The 19,613-nt window shown below is 41.0% G+C and overlaps 1 pseudogene; it reads left to right on the forward strand.

The window, feature by feature from the left end:
• Positions 1-17,363: 17,363 nt before the first annotated feature.
• On the forward strand, positions 17,364-18,885 carry LOC142442413 (small ribosomal subunit protein uS11-like; annotated as a pseudogene).
• Positions 18,886-19,613: the final 728 nt, after the last annotated feature.

Here is a 19,613-nt window from a genome sequence, read left to right on the forward strand (position 1 = left end):
ATTATTTTATCATTTTATCAGGGGCTCATACAGCTCTTTTCCGAATACATCCATACATCCATCCATCGTGTCAAGCACATTTGTACATTTGCTGCCATCATCATTTTTAAAACATTTGCTTTCTACTTGAGCCCTGAGTATCAGCTCATTTTTCTCCTCCCTCCTCGCTCCCCGCTCCCTTTAAAAAAAACAACAGTTTATTAGGGGCCCCCCTCCCTTTTGAACCCTTGATAATTTATAAATTATTATTATTATTTTGTCATGTCTTACACTATCCAATGTCTTTCTTCACCCACTTTTCTGTTGTATGTCGTCCTGGGCGGGGCTTATATGTAGATCCTTGTGATCGGTTCCCCCTTGCTCCCACTTCCTTCCCCTTCCCGACAGTTCATTCATTCTTAATAGACTGTAACAATAACCACATCGTGTGTCAATGGTCTTAAACCACACTGCCATAGCGGGTGGCATGGGCTGCTGAGCACTGAGTCAGCGGTGAAAGCCACCAGGCTCTCCATGGGGGAGAGAGGAGGCAGTCTTACTCCCACATCGATTCAGTCTCCGAAACCCACAGGGACCCTCCCACTTTATCCTATTGTGTCGCTGGAGTCGCAATCCACTTGATGGCGGTGAGTGTGAGAAACAGCCGTGTTCAAAACTAGGTTGTCAAAGGCCAAACTGTGCTTCAGAGTTGAATCAAAACTAAAAGACGAGAGAGAGAAAATAACTTGCTAGCACTCATGGCGAGCTGGAGTGGCTATGTTACTATCAAACAAAATAGACGTTAGAGCAAAAATGTTATCAGAGATTAAGAGAGACATAAAGTGGAAAAAATTCTTGAAAGGCACGAACTGTTAAAGTTCACTCGAGGGAAAAAATTAAGAAACATAATGTAAATAACTCTATGGCTATTACAGGAATTTTATTTATACTTAAAAAGATTTCCAAGAAATAAAGCATTAGTTCTGTTTTGCTTTCCTGTAACTCATCAAACATGTAAGTAAGTAATAATATCAATTTTATACAGACTTTTCCAGAAAGCTGAAATGAAGGAACTGTTTCCCAACTATGAAGCCAGAATTACTTAATACCAGAACCAGACAGACATTTTTAGGAAAGAAAACTACAGACTAGAGTATATCCCGTCTAACATTCTCCCAACTGAGCTATTTCAGCTTGCTAACGCTAGTGTATCTCATAAACATACATGCAAAATTTCCTAGCACCATTTTTATAACTTAGATACAATCATATGTAAAAAGGAGAATACTTCATGATCAAGTGGAGCTTATCTATCCCACAAAGGCCAGTATGATTTTATATTAAAAATTCAATGTTATTCTCCATAATAACAGACTAAAAAAAGAACAATCATATGATTATTTCAATAAACTGAGCAAAACAGTTGGCAAGTGTAAAGCCCAGTCCTGATAAAAATAACTGAGAATAAACGGGAACTTTTTCAACCTGATACACAGAATATATGAGAAACCCTTGGTTGACATACTTTTCAGGAAAGACTGAATAGCTGCTCCCAGATGTAGGAGAATAGTCAAGGGCATACTTGCATTCAATATTGTGCTAGAGTTTCTTTCCAGTGAAACCAGGCAAGAAGAATAAATAAAACGTTCCCAAGACTGGAAAAAAAAAAGAATATTAACTCTTTTTTTAATAGACAACATGATTTGCATGAAGAAAGTCCTATGGAATATATGCTTGGCTAGTAAACATTTTTTACTAGAACTAATACGATAATTTAGGACCCCTAGTACTGTTGTTGAGTAAGGTTTGGGTTGTTAACCATGAGGTCAGTAGTTCAAACCCACCAGCCACTCCTCGGGAGAGAGATGAGGTTTTATAGGATCAGTAAGGATTTCATAGCCTCAGAAACCCTAAATAGTGTGACTCTGCCTGGAATCAACTAACTGTCAGGGGTAATAAGATAAGCTAACAAGTTTTTGGACTTAAGATTAATATGCAGTAGAATATTATTTCATGTCCTTATTTGCCATCTGTATATTTCATATGGTGAATTTTCTATGAACATATTTACCAAATTTTAAAAGATAAACATATACTTTCCGTAAGACTAAGAAGCGCTGGCAGTGCAGTGATTAAGTGCTAAACCACTGGACCAAAAGTCTGTGTCAGAACCCACCAGCTGCTATGTGGGAGAAAGATGGGCCCATTTGCTTCCATAATATTCCAAAATAAAAACAGAAAAACAAAACTCATTGATATTGAGTCAAGTCCAACTTGGCCACACTATAAGACAGAGTAGGACTGCTTCCTAGGCTCCCTGAGGCTGTAAGTCTCTAGGGAAGCAAGCTACCTCATTTTTTTCTTCAGAGGTGACCATGAGTTTGAGCAACTCAATGTAATCCAACAGAGTTTCTATGAGTTGGAATAAACTCAATGGCAATGAGTTTTTTCTTGGTTTTTACTATAAGAGGCAGCCATTCCTGGGGCATATGAAAACATATATCCATTCAAAGAATTTACACCATTGTTCATTAAAATTTTATTTGAATAGCTTACAATTTGGAGAGCATGGAGCTGGACAACAATAAATGTCCATCAACTGGTGCATGAATAAACAAATTGTGCATAATGCAACGACATGAATGAATCTCAAAATAGGTTTGCTCATTGAAAGAGGGCCAGTAGAAGTCTATTTACATAAAATTCTAAAAAACTGCTATCATGAAGTAAAATTTCTTAATAAGGCTCCTCTATCCCTTTCACTCAAATGGCTGGGTGGGACTATGCAAATGAAATCTGTGAAATACTTAGAGGAGATGGGTCAGTTGTGGTTGTCAGTCCTCTGTGTATAAGAAAGCCATCTTAGAAGCAGAGAAAGAGAATTCCAGGGACCAAGTGAATGAGACAGCAGAGGCCATGCCACAGTCTTGGGAGTCCAGGAGAGAGAGAGAGAGAGAGAGAGAGAGAGAGAGAGAGAGAGAGAGAGAGAGAGAGAGAGAGAGAGAGAGAGAGAGAGAGAGAGAGATTCCAGGGACCACGTGAATGAGACAGCAGAGGCCACACCACAGTCTTGGGAGTCCAGAAATACCAAAGCCCTGGTGATGAGACCAGAGGTAGAGAGACTGTGAGGCTGTGGTAGGCTTCTTTGGGGCCCATGGAACAAAACAGAGGCCAGGGACCACATGAATCAGAGTCTAGAGGATCAGAAAGACACAGCTGCCGTCTGAGGAGAGGTGGTGCTTTGCAGCAAAGACTACCCGTAATGTTGTGTGATCCTGAATTGTGGTAGCCTAATAAACTCCCGTAATCATGACTATTGTCTGTGAGTTGTGTGTGGCTGTTACAATGGGTTGTGGAACCTAGCAGAGAAGTGCTGTGTGAGGAATGGTTGTGTCAAAACAGAGAAGAAGAGGAATGGAGGGTGGAGGCAGGGCTGATTTCTGCCTTTTGGCAATAGGCCATGGGCTGCCTTTTGGAGACGGATGCATCTTCCTTTTGGAGCCCAAAGAGGCAAGATGTGGTCTCCATATCATTTGCACAGATCTATCTATCTCTCTATATATATTTATGAATTTTTAAAGTATACACTACCAATATGTATAGTCGATATACATCAATATATCTGTTTTGAAATTGGAAATGGCTCTTTATGGGGACTGTGCAGGCAATGTGCTAGAAGACTGACAGGAAGAAAGAGCATGCGGAGCTGAATTGGAAAGGGGTTCAGGGGGCCAGGCTGGAAGTACTGTTTTCTTTAGGCAAGTAATGTGTTTGCTTTACCTGTTGTCTCCTCCACCCCCAAACAGCACACCTCTCTATTTTCCTTTGTTGCTGTAGGTACATTATAGTTGTGAAATAATGTACATGGAAAATTTGTATGTAAAAAAATAGGGTAGTGACAGCTAAGTCTTAAGCAATGGCAAAAGGAAAAAGAAGCACATTAACTATTTTAAGGAAGACCTTGAACATAAAATTGATAGATTTGATTATTGACTAGAGACGAAGGATCATATTCACATTTCTGGTGGGCACATGTCCTGAGTTAAGAAATCTTAAAGGAGAACCTATGTTTTCAGAGACTAAGAGTTTCATTTTAAAGAAACTTCAATGTAAAGTTTGAGATCACGGAGAGACCTACGGAATAGGCAGTCAGCTACATGGCTTTGAAGATCAAAGGCGATCGCTCTGCTGGAGGGATTTGCTTTGGAATTATTAGGTTCCAGGTAGCAAATTCAAACTATGCAACTAGAAGAGATAATTAGAACGAGAAGAGAGGAAAGCCTGGGATCAGACTATGAAGAACTTTGATATTAAAATATCAGGCTGATCAATATGAGCCAGTGAAAGGAGTTGTATTCATTTCCTAAGACTACAATGACAAAATACCACAAATTAGGTGGCTTTAAACAATAACAATGCACTGTTTTACAATTATAGAGGCATTGTCTAAGGTCTCTGGTTGTTGGCCATCTTGACTCCTTCTGAGGCGTGGAAGAAGGATCTGTTTCATAGCTCTGACCTGGTTTCTGGTCGCTCCATACGTGCTTTGTCCTGCAGCTGCAGCACCACATGCCTTCCTGTCTCTGAATATCTTCTCTTTTCTAAGGAGTCCAATCATATATAAGATTCCAGCCACCATGCTCCCACTGCAACGTACATTTCTGGGGACACAGCTCAACTTACAACAGGAAGTTAAAAGAGGATTCCAGGTGAAAAAGCAGTATAACAGGGAATTAAAGGGAAGAGTAATTTCAAGCGTTGTCAACAATGTCAAGCAAACTGAGGATAGAGAAGTAGTTCCTGGATTTATTAATTAGAAATAGTTGGTGACCTTTGTAGAAGTTTCAGATGAGAAGTGAGTGCAAGATGAAGAAACAAAAGAATAGGAGAAAAATGGGCATGGGATAAGTCAGCATTTGTGCCCACCCCCCAAAACAAACAAACAAGAAAAGCGCAGTGGCATCTTGTAGATTCTGATTTATAACTGGAAGGGATATAACTGAAGGAGCTTTTCTTTCTTTCTTTTAAGATGACAAAGCTCCACGCTGTGTTTTAAGCTGTTCCGAAGAGCAACCAGAGAGAGAGGGATTATGACATAAAACAACAACAGAAAGAGGAACTCACAGTATGTTTCCTGAAAGGGCAGAAAGGACACTAGTGAATGGGTAGAGAGAACTTGAGCTTGGATAAAAGAAAAGAGGTAGCTGGAAATGGGACTGAGTAAGATGAGAGAAAGAGAGAGATAAGTGTCATAATGTTGAGTCCCTAACTAACTGCTTAGACTTGTTCATGAAATTAGGTTCCTGAACACATTAGACAAAAGGTTGGTCTGAACTTACCCCGTGGTGCTGATGACTTGCTTCCATAAAGGTCAGAGCAGAGAAACCAAATGAAGCAGTTACAATGTGTGACCATGGAATCTCCATGAGTTCGAATCAACTTGGTGCTGCGGTTTTCTGTTTACAGAATCAGAGCTTAGCCGTTGCCAGGCCACAAGGACAGGTCCAAGTTGGAGGTGCAAGAAGAGTGGAGAAGGAATGAAGTTATCTTTAAGTGAAATAGTTTTCAAAGGACTTGCCCATAGGATGGTTGAACCTTTGGGTTACTGTGAATACTTCTGCAATAAACCTTGCTATCTGAAACGTTTTACACTCTCAAATATTTTGGGGATTTACCTATGAACTGGAAATGAATTGCTGTCACATGGGAGTTCTAAAGAAGCCCTGTCTGCACAATTTTTAAGCACTGGGGTCACAAACTCAAAGTCAGTAGTTAGAACACACAACTCTGAGAAATAAATATGCGACAGCTTTCTTCTGTAGAGTATCATCTTGACAATCTTATGGGTAGTTCTACTCTGTTTCATAGAGGCGTCATAAGTTCGCATTAACTGGACAGCAACAGGTATGGTACATATATGTATATATATACATACAAGGGAGTACCCCACAAAAAGCAGATTTTTTTTACAAAACAACCTTATCATTTTCATAGTACTCTCCATTACACTTAGTACATTTGTCAAACCAATTCTATTCTTGGAAACGTTTCTCAAACTCATCTGTTTGGATGGCTGACAGCACCTTCCTCATTTTTTTCTTCACCTCTTTGTCATCAAATCCCTGTCCTTTTGTGTCCCGCTTTATTCACAGAAACAAAAAGAAGTCGCACAGAGCGAGGTCAGGTGCTTGGAGTAAGAGAGTTATCCTGCTTTTTGCCAAAAACTGGCGCACTGAGATGGCTGTTTGAGTAGGTCCATGTCGTCGTGGCAAAACCAATCCTTCCTCTGCCACAAGTCAGGCCTTTTATATTGCACACTGTTAGGCAATCTTTTCAGAAACTCTAAATAGAAAGCTTGCTTAACAGTCTGACCTGGTGGAATGAACTCCAGATGCACTATTGCCCTTTTATCCAGGGTTTTCTTGAATACATATATAAAACTGTCACACTATTTTCCACAATAGTTGTACTTTGTATTCTCACCAACAGTAGACAAAGGTTACCATTTCCCCACATCCTTGCCAATATTTGTTGGTTTCTGTTTTGTTTTTTAACTTACTTGTCTTAGTGGAAATGAAATGATATCTTATTTGGGTTTTAATTTGCCTTTCTCTGACTAATGATGTTGAATATTTTTCATGTGTCCAGTGGCTATTTGAATGTCTTCTACGTAAAATATTCAAGTCCTTTGCCCATTTTATGACAGGGTTATGTCTATATGAGCAAAACATTCCATTCTTGTAAGGCCCAATTTATTTATTTTCCTTGCTGCTTCTGCTTTTATTATTATATTAGATAATTCATTCTTGAAAGCTAGCTCTGACAATGTTGCTTCTGCTTGTTTTTCTAAGAAATGTTTGCTTTTAGTTTACATATTAAGTCTTTAGCCCACTTTGGATTGTTTTCTGTGTTAGGTATGATGTATGAAGCACAGTTTTCCTACATGTGGAAATCTACATGCAGAAGCAGATGGAAATCCAAATTTCCTAGCAGCATTTATGGAGGAAACTTCATTTTCCATAGAATGAACTTAACCCTTGTCAAAAATCAATTGGCTATAAATGTGTGTATGTTTATTTCTGTATTCTTAACTCCAGTATGTTGGTCTATGTATCTACTGTTATATCGGTACCACAATGTTTTATTATTGTAACTGGATGACCAACCCACTACCATAAAGTAGATTTCAGCTCATAGTGACTCTATCGATATAACGTCCAAGATGTTACAAGAGTTGACAGCAGAATCTTTCGTCCTCGAAGCAGCTGGTAGATGTGAATTATCAACCTATGTTTACACCATACCCCACCAAGTTGCCTTCTGTAGACGGATTGTTGTTGAGGTGCTGTCCTGGATACGGTTTCAATTCATAGCAGCCCTATTTGCAAAAGACTAAAACACTGCCCCTCCTGTACCATCCCCATTGTTTCTTTGAGCCCACTGCTGCAGCTCTATCGCTGGCAGGCTGCACCGTTTTCTTTTCTTTCTTTTTAACAATTTATTGGGGCTCATACAACTCTTATCACAGTTCATACATATACATACATCAATTGTATAAAGCACATCTGTACAGTCTTTGCCCTAATCATTTTTTTTCTCCTCTTTTCTTTTTTTACATTTTATTAGGGACTCATACAACTCTTATCACAATCCATACATATACATACATCAATTGTATAAAGCACATCCATACATTTCCTGCCCCACTCATTCTCAAAGCATTTGCTCTCCACTTAAGCCCCTTGCATCAGGTCCTCTTTTTTTTTTTCCCCTCCCTCCTGCACCGTTTTCTTTCTTTCTTTTTTTATTAATCATCTTACTGGAGCGCTCTTACAAATCATATGACAATCCGTCATTCAATGGTATTAAACACACTTATACAGATGTTGCCATCAACATGTGCTTTCTACTTGAGCCCTTGGTATCATTCCCACTCCATTCTTGTGAATCCTTGATCAATTACATATTATTGTTGTTATTTTGTGTCTTACACGCGTTCCATTGTCTCCCTTCACCCACATTTCTGCTATCCGTCCCCTTAGGGAGTGGGCTATAGATCCAACCTTGTGATGGGGTCCCTCTTTCTCCCTCTTCCCTTCCCCCACCCCACACCCTCATGATATCGCTACTCCCACTACGTTCCTGAGGGTTTTAGCTGTCCTGAATTCCATGTGTCCAGATCTCTTATCTGTACCAATGTGTGTACTCCAGTCTAGCCGGATTTGTAAGGTAGTATTGGGTCATGGCAGTGGGGGCGGGGAGGAGGAAACATTCAGGAACTAGAGGAATGCTTATGTATTTTGCATCCTGGTTGAAATGTCCTTTCCTTGTAACTCTTTTGGGCAGTGAGTGGGGGAATGGCTGATTGTCTAAAGATGGGCTTTGGGTATCCACTCCAATCCCCCTCATTCACATGATATAATTACTTGTTTGGGATCTTTTGATACTTGAAACCTAATCTCATGATTACACAGGCCGGTGTGCTTCTTCCATGTGGGCTTATTTGCTTCCCTGCTACATGGAGTGTGCATCTTTTTCAATGACCTTCTATTCTACCAAATACGGTGTGCTTTTCTAGAGACTTGTCTCTCCTGATTACAGTGCCAAAATACTTAAGACAAAAGTCTCACCACCCTAGCTTTGTTAGATCTCTCAGGGGGAGAGATAGAGCTCTGTCCTTGGCACAGCATGAGAAAGAATTCACGCTGAAGCCTTTTTTTGTGATCCAAATTAGTTTTATGAGAGTTAGAAGTTTCAGGTTTACACAGGCGCCCACAGGGCTCCTCAGGAACGTGCAACCTGCCTGGAAACTGCTCGCAAAGTCATGTGGTCAACACCAGGCTCCTGCCTTTTCAAACAACCCCTGGTCGACCCCATGGGCTAAATTGAACTGGGTGGGCCAATCCAGGTGCAGCGCCCACCCATGCATACCTGGTGGGGAAACCTGAACCTCTGAGCATGTGCAGTGCGCCACTCCTTTGTTTCCGTAGCTTGGCCCTCGGGGCATGCGTTATGGACGCCTCAGCACCTATGCTAGACTACTTAACAGCTTCTAAAGGGCAATCAGTCTGTACTACCTCTAGGACATATTTGTTCTTTATGACAGTTTGTGGTACTTCCAATACTTTTTGCCAACCCTAAAATTTAGATGCATAGGAGCCCCAGTGTCATAGCGATTAACACATGAGGCTGCTAACTGTAAAGTCAGCAATTCAAAACCACCAGCCACTTCTCAGGAGAAAGATGAGACTTTCTATTCCTGTAAGAAGTGACAGATGGTCTCAGAAACCCACAGGGGCATTTCTGTCCTATTGAGTTGCTGTGAATCAGAATTGACTCAGTGGCAGTGAGTTATTTTGTTTGTTTTGAGTTAATTCTCAGGTCTTCCTTATTCACTGTCCAGCTTCCTCATGCATACATGATGCTTGAAAATACCATGGCTTGGACTTAAGTAGAGAGCAAATGGTTTGAGAATGATGAGGGCAGTAAATGTACAAATGTGCTTTATACAATTGATGTATGGATTGTGATAAGAGTTGTATAACCCCCTAATTAAATGATTTAAAAAGAAAATACCATAGCTTGATTCTGGTGCACTGTGTTGTCTAGAGATACAAATCCAGTGACATTTACATATGTTTAAGAAAGAACTTTATCTTCTTTTTTTATTTTGTTTAAAAAAAGATAAACAAGTGGCCATCTAGCTCAGAAGCAACTAGCACACATGGAAGAAACACACCAGCCTGTGTGACCATGAGCTGTCGAAGGGATCAGGTATCAAGCATCAAGGAACAAAAAATCATATCATTGTGAAATACGGGTGAGGCAGAGTGGAGACTCAAAGCCCATTGGTAACCAACCAGACACCCCTGACTGAAGGGTTGTGGGAGGAGATGAGCCAGTCAGGTGCAGGGTAGCAATGATGAAACATATAACTTTCCTCTAGTTCTTAAATGTTTCCTCCACCCCCCCACTATCATGTTCCCAATTCTACCTTACAAATCTGGCTAGACCAGAGGGTGTGCACAGGTACAGATAGCAACTGGAAACACAGGGAATCCAGGACAGATGGCTCCTTCAGGGCCAGTGGTGAGAGTGGCAAAGCCTGGAGGGCGGAGAGAATGTGGGGTAGGAAGGGGGAACTGATTACAAGAATCTATGTATAACCTCCTCCCTGGGGGATGGACAGCAGAGAAGAAGGCAGGGGGGGGGATGTCAGACAGTGTAATATATAATAAAATAATAATTATTTATGAATGATGAAGGGTTCATGAGGTAGGAGGTAGTGGGGAGGGAGGGGGAAATGAGCAGCAGATATTAAGGCCTCAAGTAGAAGGCAAATGTTTTGAGAATGATGATGGCAACAAATGTACATATATTCTTGACACAATTGATAATGTATGGATTGTGATAAGAATTGTACGAACCCCCAATAAAATGATTTTTTTTAAAGAGCTTTATATCAAGAAGTAATTATATATAAAGAAACTATCCCAGCCCCACTCAACTCAAGTCGCTCTTGAGACTCACACAGCCTCTTCAATAATGCAGAGTGAAGGAAATTCACAGGCGGGTGGATGCAGAGTTGTGTGGATCCCTGCACAGTGGAAACAAGGCAGGGCTCAGGCTGCTCTCAGGGTCAGGGCAGAGTCCCAGCAAGCAGAAAGGAAAAAGGGGGAGAGAGAGAAGTTTCTAGTTCTCACATTTTTATGTCAAGGAGTTATCAAGCTGTGACTTGATTGACAAGTTAGACTCCACCCTCAGCCAGGAATGTCTAGTTGACATAAAATCATCTAACCTATCATATGCAGCTTAATACTTAAAATGACATCTTTGCTCTCTAATATTTTAAATCAGTGGTTCTCAACCTTCCTAATGCTGCAACCCTTTAATACAGTTCCTCACGTTGTGGTGGCCCCCAACCACAAAATTATTTTCATTGTTACTTCACAACTGTAATTTTGCTACTTTTATGTAATGTAAATATCTGATAGGCAGGATGTATTTTCATTGTTACAAATTGAACATAATTAAAGCATAGTGATGAATCATAAAAGCAATATGTAATTATATATTGTGAAATATTTATTTCTAATGACAAGTAAGTGACATTTTGTCTTGTAGCCTGGGTAACAGTCTTCACGCCGGGTACTCATATGTGAGCATATGTGCATGTGGGCAGACCCGCCTGGAGACGGGTAGAGGAGCGGTGTTCTCATTTCCAAAGACCATTGGAAATATGTGTTTTCTGATGTTCTTAGGTGACCCCTGTGAAAGGGTCATTCAACCCCCAAAGGGGTTGCGACCCACATGAAAACTGCTGCTTTAAATAGATCTTGTGCAATAAAATTTGCGAAATGCAATATGCCATTTGACTTCTTGACAGCTGCTTCCATGAGCTTTGCTTGTGGAACAAAGTAGAATGAAATTCTTGACATGTTCAATTATTTCTCCATATATCACGATGCTCTAGTGACGAGGATTTGGTTTTCTTTACATTGGGTTGTAATCTAGACTGTATTCATTACATGCTTCATGTCTTCTTTGCTTTCAGCAAGCACGGTTTTGTCATTTGTGTAAGTCTGTTAATAAGCCTTCTTCCAAACACCAGCCTGTGTGATCGCGTGGTCCCGAAGGGATCAGTTATCAGGCATCAAAGAACAAAAAATCATATCATTGGCTGCACACCTCCATGATACGATTGCCGAAGACAAACGGGTACATAAGCAAATGTGGCGAAGAAAGCTGATGGTGCCCGGCTATCGAAAGAGATAGTGTCTGGGGTCTTAAAGGCTTAAAGGTGAACAAGCGGCCATCTAGCTCAGAAGCAAAAAAGCCCACATGGAAGAAGCACACCAGCCTGTGTGATCACGAGGTGCCAAAGGGACCAGGTATAAGGCATCATGCAAAAAAAATTATATATATATGTGTGTGTGTGTACATGTGTATATATATATATATATATATATATATATATATATATATATATATATATATACACACCATAGTGAATGAAGGGGGAAGTGCAGAGAGTGGAGACCCAAGGTCCATTTATCGGCCACTGAAGATCCCCTCATAGAAGGGTTTAGGAGAGGAGATGGGTCAGTCAGGGTGCGATGTAGTACCGATGAAGAACACAGCTTTCTCCCAGATCCTGGATGCTTCCTCCCAACTACCATGATCTGAATTCTACCTTGCAGGACTGGATAGGGCAGAGGTTGTACACTGGTGCATATGGGGGCTGGAGGCACAGGGAATCCAGGATGGACGATACCTTCAGGACCAGGGGTGTGAGGGGTGATACTGGGAGAGTAGAGGGTGAGTGGGTTCGGAAGGGGGAACTGATTACAAGGATCCACATGTGACCTCCTCCCTGGGAGATGGACGGCATAGAAGGGGGGAAGGGAGACTCCCGATAGGGCAAGATATGACAAAATAACAATCTATAAATTATCAAGGGCTCATGAAGGAGGGGGGAGCGGGGAGGGAGGGGAAAAAAAGAGGACCTGATGCAAAGGGCTTAAGTGGAGAACAAATGCTTTGAAAATGGTTAGGGCAAAGACTGTAAAGATATGCTTTATACAATTGATGTATGTATATGTATGGATTGTGATAAGAGTTGTATGAGCCCCTAATAAAATGTAATAAAAAGAAAAGAAAGAAAATGAAAAAAAAATAAGCCTTCTTCCAATACTGATGCTGCATTCTTCATCTAATTCAGCTTCTTCGACTATTTACTCACTGTACAGATTGAATAAATATTATAAAAATATAAACTAGGGTGCACACCTTTTCTGATTTTAAACCCTACAAAATCTTCTTGTACTTTTTGAACAGTTCCCTCTTGATCTATGCACAGGTTCTGTGCATAGTACAGTTAAGTGCTCTGGGATCCCCATGTTTTGCAATGTAAATACGTGCTTTGTTATGACCTACCCTGTTGAATACCTTTGCACAGTCTATAAGACACAAGGAAACATCTCTCTGGTATTCTCTGCTTTCAGACAAGATCTAGCTGACCTAAGTAGTAATATCCTTCATTCCGCATCATCTTGAGAGCCTATTTAGAATTTCTGGTAGTTCCATGTTGATGTGTTTTTGCAAACCTTTATGAATTATCTTAAGAAAAGGTGCACGTGGTATTACTCACTAATTTTCACATTCTATTGGGTCACCTATCTTTGGGATGTGTGCCAATATGGATCTCTTCCAGTCAGTTGTCAGGTACTGTCTTCTAAATTTGTTGACAGAGACTAGTGGGTCTTTCCAGTGCTGGATCGGTTGACATTGGTGTCCTGCTGATTCTTGTAGCTTTGTTTTCCAGTCATGCCTTCAGTGCAGCTTGCATCTCTTCCTTTGACACCACAGATTTAAAAAAAGAACTGTCATATGCCACCTTTTGAAATGGTTAAATGGTGACTCTTTTTTGTACAGTGACTCTATATTGCTTCAGTCTTCTTTGGATGCGTCCTGGATTCAATATTTCACCTATGCTCATGTTGTTAGGTGCCGTCTAGTTAATTCTGACGTATAGAAACCCTGTGGGCATAGGAAGTTACCCATTGGACTGAAAATTTCAGGGTGAACAGTTTAAATCCACCCTCAGCTCCTCAGTAGAAAGGTGAGGCTTTATATTTCCATAATGATTTACAGACCCAGAAACCTACAAGGGCAGTTCGACTTTGTCATAAAGGGTTACTCTAAGTCAGAACCACGTCAATGGAAATGAGTTTGAGTTTCTGAAATGCTGCCTGATTCTGTGCCATTCTCATAATTTTTGTTTATGGAGGTTATTTATTTTTACCTGTGGTTTTTTTAATTAAAAGATTCATTTTGGAGGGCTCTTACAGGTCTTATAACAACCCATACATCAATCGTATCAAGCATATTTGTACATATGTTGCCATCATTCTCTTCTAACCATTTACTTTCTATTGGGACCTTGATATCAGCACCTCTCCCCCCCGCCCACTTCGTGACCCATTGATAAATGATAAATTATTGCTTTCATCTCTTACCCCGACTTCTGTCTCCCTTCCCCTACAGTTTCTGTCGTTCGTCCCCCTGGGTGAGGGGTAGGGTGGTTATGTGTCGATCATTGCTATCGGTGTCCCCTTCTTCCCCTCCTGTCCCCACCTTCCCCCTGCCCTCCTGGTATTGCTACTCCTTCATGAATCCTTGATGATTTAGAAATTATTATTATTTTGTCATATTTTACACTGTCTGATGTCTCCCTTCACCCACTTTTCTGTTGTCCATCACCCACGGAGGAGGTTATATGTAGATCCAAGTAATTGGTTCCCCCTTTCCACCCCACCTTCCCTCCACACTCCCAGTATCACCACTCTCACCACTGGTCCTGAAGGGATCATCTGTCCTGGATTCTCTGTGTTTCTGGTTCCTATCTGTTCCAGTGTACATCCTCTGGCCTAGCTGGATTTGTAAGGTAGAATTGGGATCATGATAGTCGAGTAGGGGGGGTTGCAGTGGGGGGAGAGGAAGCATTTAAGAACTAGAGGAAAGTTGTGTGTTTCATCGTTGCTACACTGCACCCTGACTAACTCATCTCCCCACGACCTTTCTGTAAGGAGATGTCCAGTTATCTACAGATGGGTCTTGGGTCCCCAATCTGCACTCCCCTTCATTCACAATGATTTGATTTTTTTGTTCTTTGATGCTTCATATCTGATCCCATTGATACCTCGTGATCACACAGGCTGGTGTCCTTCTTCCATGTGGGCTTTGTTGCTTCCCTGCTAGATAGCCACTTGTTTACCTTCAAGTCTTTAAGACCCTAGAGGCTACATCTTTTGAATTCCAGGCACCATCAGCTTTCTTCACCACATTTGCCTATGCACCTGCTTTGTCTTTAGTGATTGTGTGGGGAAGGTGAGCATCTTGGAATGCCAATTAAATAGAAAAAAGTGTTCTTGCATTGAGGCTGTACTTGAGTGAATGCCCAATATCCATCTTCTACTTTTCTATTAAACTGATAAATATATGCACATAGATCTATTTCCCCATAACCATATATAAATATATTTACACATGTACACACCTGTATTTAGACCTCTATAGATGTCCCTCACTGATCCATGGCCCTATGAGGGACAACACTGGAGACACGGTGTCGGGTTTGACCCGGGTTGACCCTACCACACCGAGGCAAAACACTAAAGGTGTAAAGCAGAGCGGCGTGGGGAGCAGAGGTCCCAAGGGAGTGCCAAGGATAGACTTTGAGGATAGGGCATGGCACCCCATCAGACTCGACTAGAGGACACCCCTAGAGGTCAACAAACAGACCTTGAACTATTTACAAGTTTTTCTTTTTAAAATTATTTATTTATTTTGTCATTGTTTTTTTGTTATCGTCATCATTTTGCTTTCTTTTGTCGCTTTGATTTTGCTCTGTCTTGTTTTTTGTGTGTGTGCATATTATATCTCTGCAGGTCTATCTAGATAAGATAGGCTGGATGAACAGTCTGGAGGAGAAAAGGAGACCAATGGTTCCAGGGGAACATGGGAGAAGGGGAGCTGGGGGTAAGGAGGTGCTGTAGACCAACCCAGGGACAAGAGAATAATAAGTGATCCAAAATCAGTGGCAAGGAGGATGTGAGAGGCCTGGTAGGGATTGATGAAGGGCAATGTAACTGAGAGAAATTACTGAAACACAAATGAAGGCTGAGCATGATAGTGGGACAAAAGGAAATAGAGGAAAGAACTAGGAGGCAAAGGCTATTTATAGAGGTCTGAATATTGACTGTATATTCTTAAGAGAAAACAGCTTATGATTTTCTTGTGGTTTGTCTCATCAGACATATTGGGGTTATGTTTGCTTCATAGAATAAATTAGGTATTTTTCCATATTTCCCTATCTTTTAGAAGAGTGGAGGGAGGAAAAAAATGAACTGATATTAAGGGCTCAAGCAGAAAGCATATGTTTTGAGAATGATGAGGGCAACAAATGTACAAATGTGCTTGACACAATGGATGTATGTATGGATTGTGATAAGAATTATATGAGCCCCCAATAAAATGATTTTTTTAAAGAAAGAAATATTTCACAACATATAACAAATATTTACAGTTTTGGAATCCCACAGGAGTAGTTTTACTCTGTCTTATAGGATCACTATGAATCAGAATTGACTCAATAGCAGTGCAGCAATTTGTCAGTAAATACTACCTAAACTTAAGTGCTTTAAATACTACATGACACTCTTAAATTGTCCCAGTTTAGACTAAATTATATAGTCACTTTAGTCACTAGTATAACATTTGCAGAGCCATTCCATTACAGCCCCTTCATTCTCAGACTTAAATATTCTAGATATTAGGGGGGAGGGGAGCATCAGAATCATAGAAGATAAGATTTCCCAACTCATATTTTGCATACTTGATCATGGCACCATGTCATGCCATAGCTTGACAATTCAGTAATTACATGGATGATATAAATCAATGATTGCATGTTGCTAGTATGTTGCCTTAGTTCACTTACATAAAAGTGAGTGCTTCGGTCAGATGCAATGTTCTGTGAGGTTCGTGATGCTGAACAAGGCATTCCACAACTATAGCAGGCAAGAAATACATATAGCCCTACAGTAGTTATTTACTCTTTGAGGTCAAATTGATGCCACCTTCATGATAACTCAAACCACTGCCATTGAGCTAGTTGACAGGCCCATCAGGGTTCCTACTTCTGTATTGGAAGAGGTCTAATGCAATTGACCTGACATGGGATGTCTGGCTGGTCCCCTGATTTATGGTGATACTGCAAGAGTTCTGCAGCTGACAGATTGGGTTCTCAGCTATAATAGTAGAGAGATCAGTCTGCAGACAAGAAATTGTGTTCTGAAATCATACATAACATGATATCTCTGACATCATGATCCTTTGTTTAATAGCCATTGATCTGTCACTGAAAAGCATTGGTCAACTGGTAATTACAGGAGCGGTCATGTTTGCCCACATACTGATATGATAGTCTTCTCAGAGATGGTCCTTTTCTTTAGCGTTTGGGAGAGACACAATTGTCCTCACACTCTGAAATCATTCAGGAGGTCTGCTCACATATGACTTCCCCAAACTTACCAAAATCTTGAACATTATTTTTCCCAAGTCCTTGTCCATCAAGTCTGAACATTAATCCACAATGCACCATAAGTGGCTTTGTCCCACCAAGCAAATTGGAAATAAGATATACAAATCTTGTGCCTTGGGAGGATTTCTCCTCCTACATGCATTTCAGTACACGTCTGCAATGAGATAATGGTACAGTAGTTTGCTTCTGGCGCAGACGGACTCAGATGCCAGATTTATCTGCAAATCAGGCATGGCATGGCATTTTTAGTGCCTAATCAACTGGTGATAGAGAATTCATCATGAGCTCATTTCATATCCTACTATCATTAGGACCAACTGGAGTCTCTGGCAAAGATGAGGTAAGTTAATTAGTGATCAACTACAGAATTAGACCCATCCAGTGATGCTGTTGAAGGGAAGTCCTGCCAGTCTGCTTCTGTAAAGATTATTGTTGTTATGAGTCAATTCTGACTCATAATGACCCAACACAACAGAATAGAACTGAGTTCCCTAGCCTGGAATTTTCATGGGAGTGGATCACTGAGTCTCTTCCTTCTTTAGGGAATCTTTGAGTTCAAACTTCAGACCTTACTGTTAGCAGCCACGTGTAACTATTACATCACCAAGACTCCTTCTTAATCATCGTCTAGGAAATGTCTACTTTGAAACACATAGGATTGGCAAGCCACTTGTCAGCAAAGGGTTTTGATATTGGATTGAAGTCCCTAGGTGGGACAAATTGTTAACCTACTCAGCTGTTAACCGCAAATTGGAGCGCTGAGTCCACGCACATATTCAGAAGAAGAAAGGTCTGGCCCTCAATCAGTGATGACTCTTTGTAGCACAGTTCTATTCCAACATAAATGGCACTGTCATGAGTTGGATCAACGAGACAGCAAGAAATGGGGAGCTGATACCAGGGCCTCAAGTGAGAAGAGAATGCTTTGACAATGATGGTGGCGGCATATGTGCAAATGTGCTTGACACATTGGATGAATGTATGGATTGTAATAAGAGATGTAAAAGCCCTCAATAAAAGTATTAAGAGAAAATAGAAGACCTTGTGGAACATTATAAGAGCTGTAATAGGCCTCAATAAAATTATTTTTTTAAGATCAACTTTATTAAATTTTCCATGTATTACTTCCAAGTAATATTAGAGTGCTTTGGGTATATACAACCTTATAGCTTGTTGGATTAGATCAAGCATAGTTTATAATGGCCTGCCAAAATCTTATGTCCTTAAATTCTCAAGGTAATGTCTCTCTCAGAGCCTGGAAGACAAGTGAAGAATTTCTTCTCAAAAGGAGCGCTTAAAGGCGGTTGATTCAGCTTTTTCCGGTGGGAGTCTAGAGGAGACGCGCAGACGTGGCGCCTCGCAAGGGGAAGGCAAAGAAGGGAGAGCAGGTCATCGCCTCGGCCCTCAGGTGCTGAAGGAGAGAATGGCTTTGGTGTCTGCCACATTTTTGCCTCCTTCAACGACACTTTTGTCCATGTCACTGACCTCTCTGGCAAGGAAACCATCTGTCGAGTGACGGGTGGGATGAAGGTGAAGGCTGATCAAGTTGAATCGTCACCCTACGCCTCCAGGTTGGCTGCCCAGGATGTGGCCCAGAGGTGCAAGGAGCTGGGCATCACGGCCCTACACATCAAACTCCGAGCCACTGCAGGAAACTGGACCAAGACCCCTGGCCCTGGGGCCCAGTCTGCGCTCCGAGCCCTTGCCCGCTCAGGGATGAAGATGGGCGGATTGAGGATGTCACCCCCAGCCCCTCCGACAGCACTCGCAGGAAGGGAGGTCGCCGTGGTCGCCGGCTGTGAACGGGACTCCTCAAATTATTTTCTGTCAATTAATTACCTTCGAGTAAAAAAAAAAAAAGGCAGTTGATTCAACATTCTGGATTACTTTGTGATCTTCTTATTGGGACCTGCCACCGGCTTCAATTAGCATTGAAGCATTGGTATATCATAGCAACTTCATCACATCAATGATCAAGCAAGCCTACTGACAAGCCAACTTAAACCAGTCTCTTCCTTTGAGGTTACTTAAGTAAAGCTGTTAATTTGCATTAAATAGATTACAGTAACACTTCTACATGTGATATATGTTCCTTACAAAATTAAAAAAAAAACTTATCAAGTGTTATTTGGTGCCCCGGTGGCACTGTTGGGTAAACATTGGACTGCTAACCACAATCCTTGGTTCAAATCCATCAGCCGCTCTGAGGGAGAAAAATGAGGTTGTCTGCACCCATAAAGATGTGTAGCTTCAGAAACCCTTGGCCACTAGAAATCACAATCAGCAACATGGTAGTGGGTTGGTATTCTGTGATGCTTGAGAACAACCGATCCGCAGAAATTTCTTTGAGGTCAGATTTACTTGGATTTTCATTAAAATATTTAACCCACTCTCTGAAACTTAGTTCTATGAGTATATCATCAACTAGCTGGGCAGTTTGTTGTTCTGTGTGGTTATGAAATGGTAAGATGGTAAAGCTTTCTGAAGATTTTAGCAACCCTGAGCGTCAGAGCTGAAATGGATCATTGAA

This window comes from Tenrec ecaudatus, chromosome 3 (assembly GCF_050624435.1).
Source record: "Tenrec ecaudatus isolate mTenEca1 chromosome 3, mTenEca1.hap1, whole genome shotgun sequence".
Classification (NCBI taxonomy): domain Eukaryota; kingdom Metazoa; phylum Chordata; class Mammalia; order Afrosoricida; family Tenrecidae; genus Tenrec; species Tenrec ecaudatus.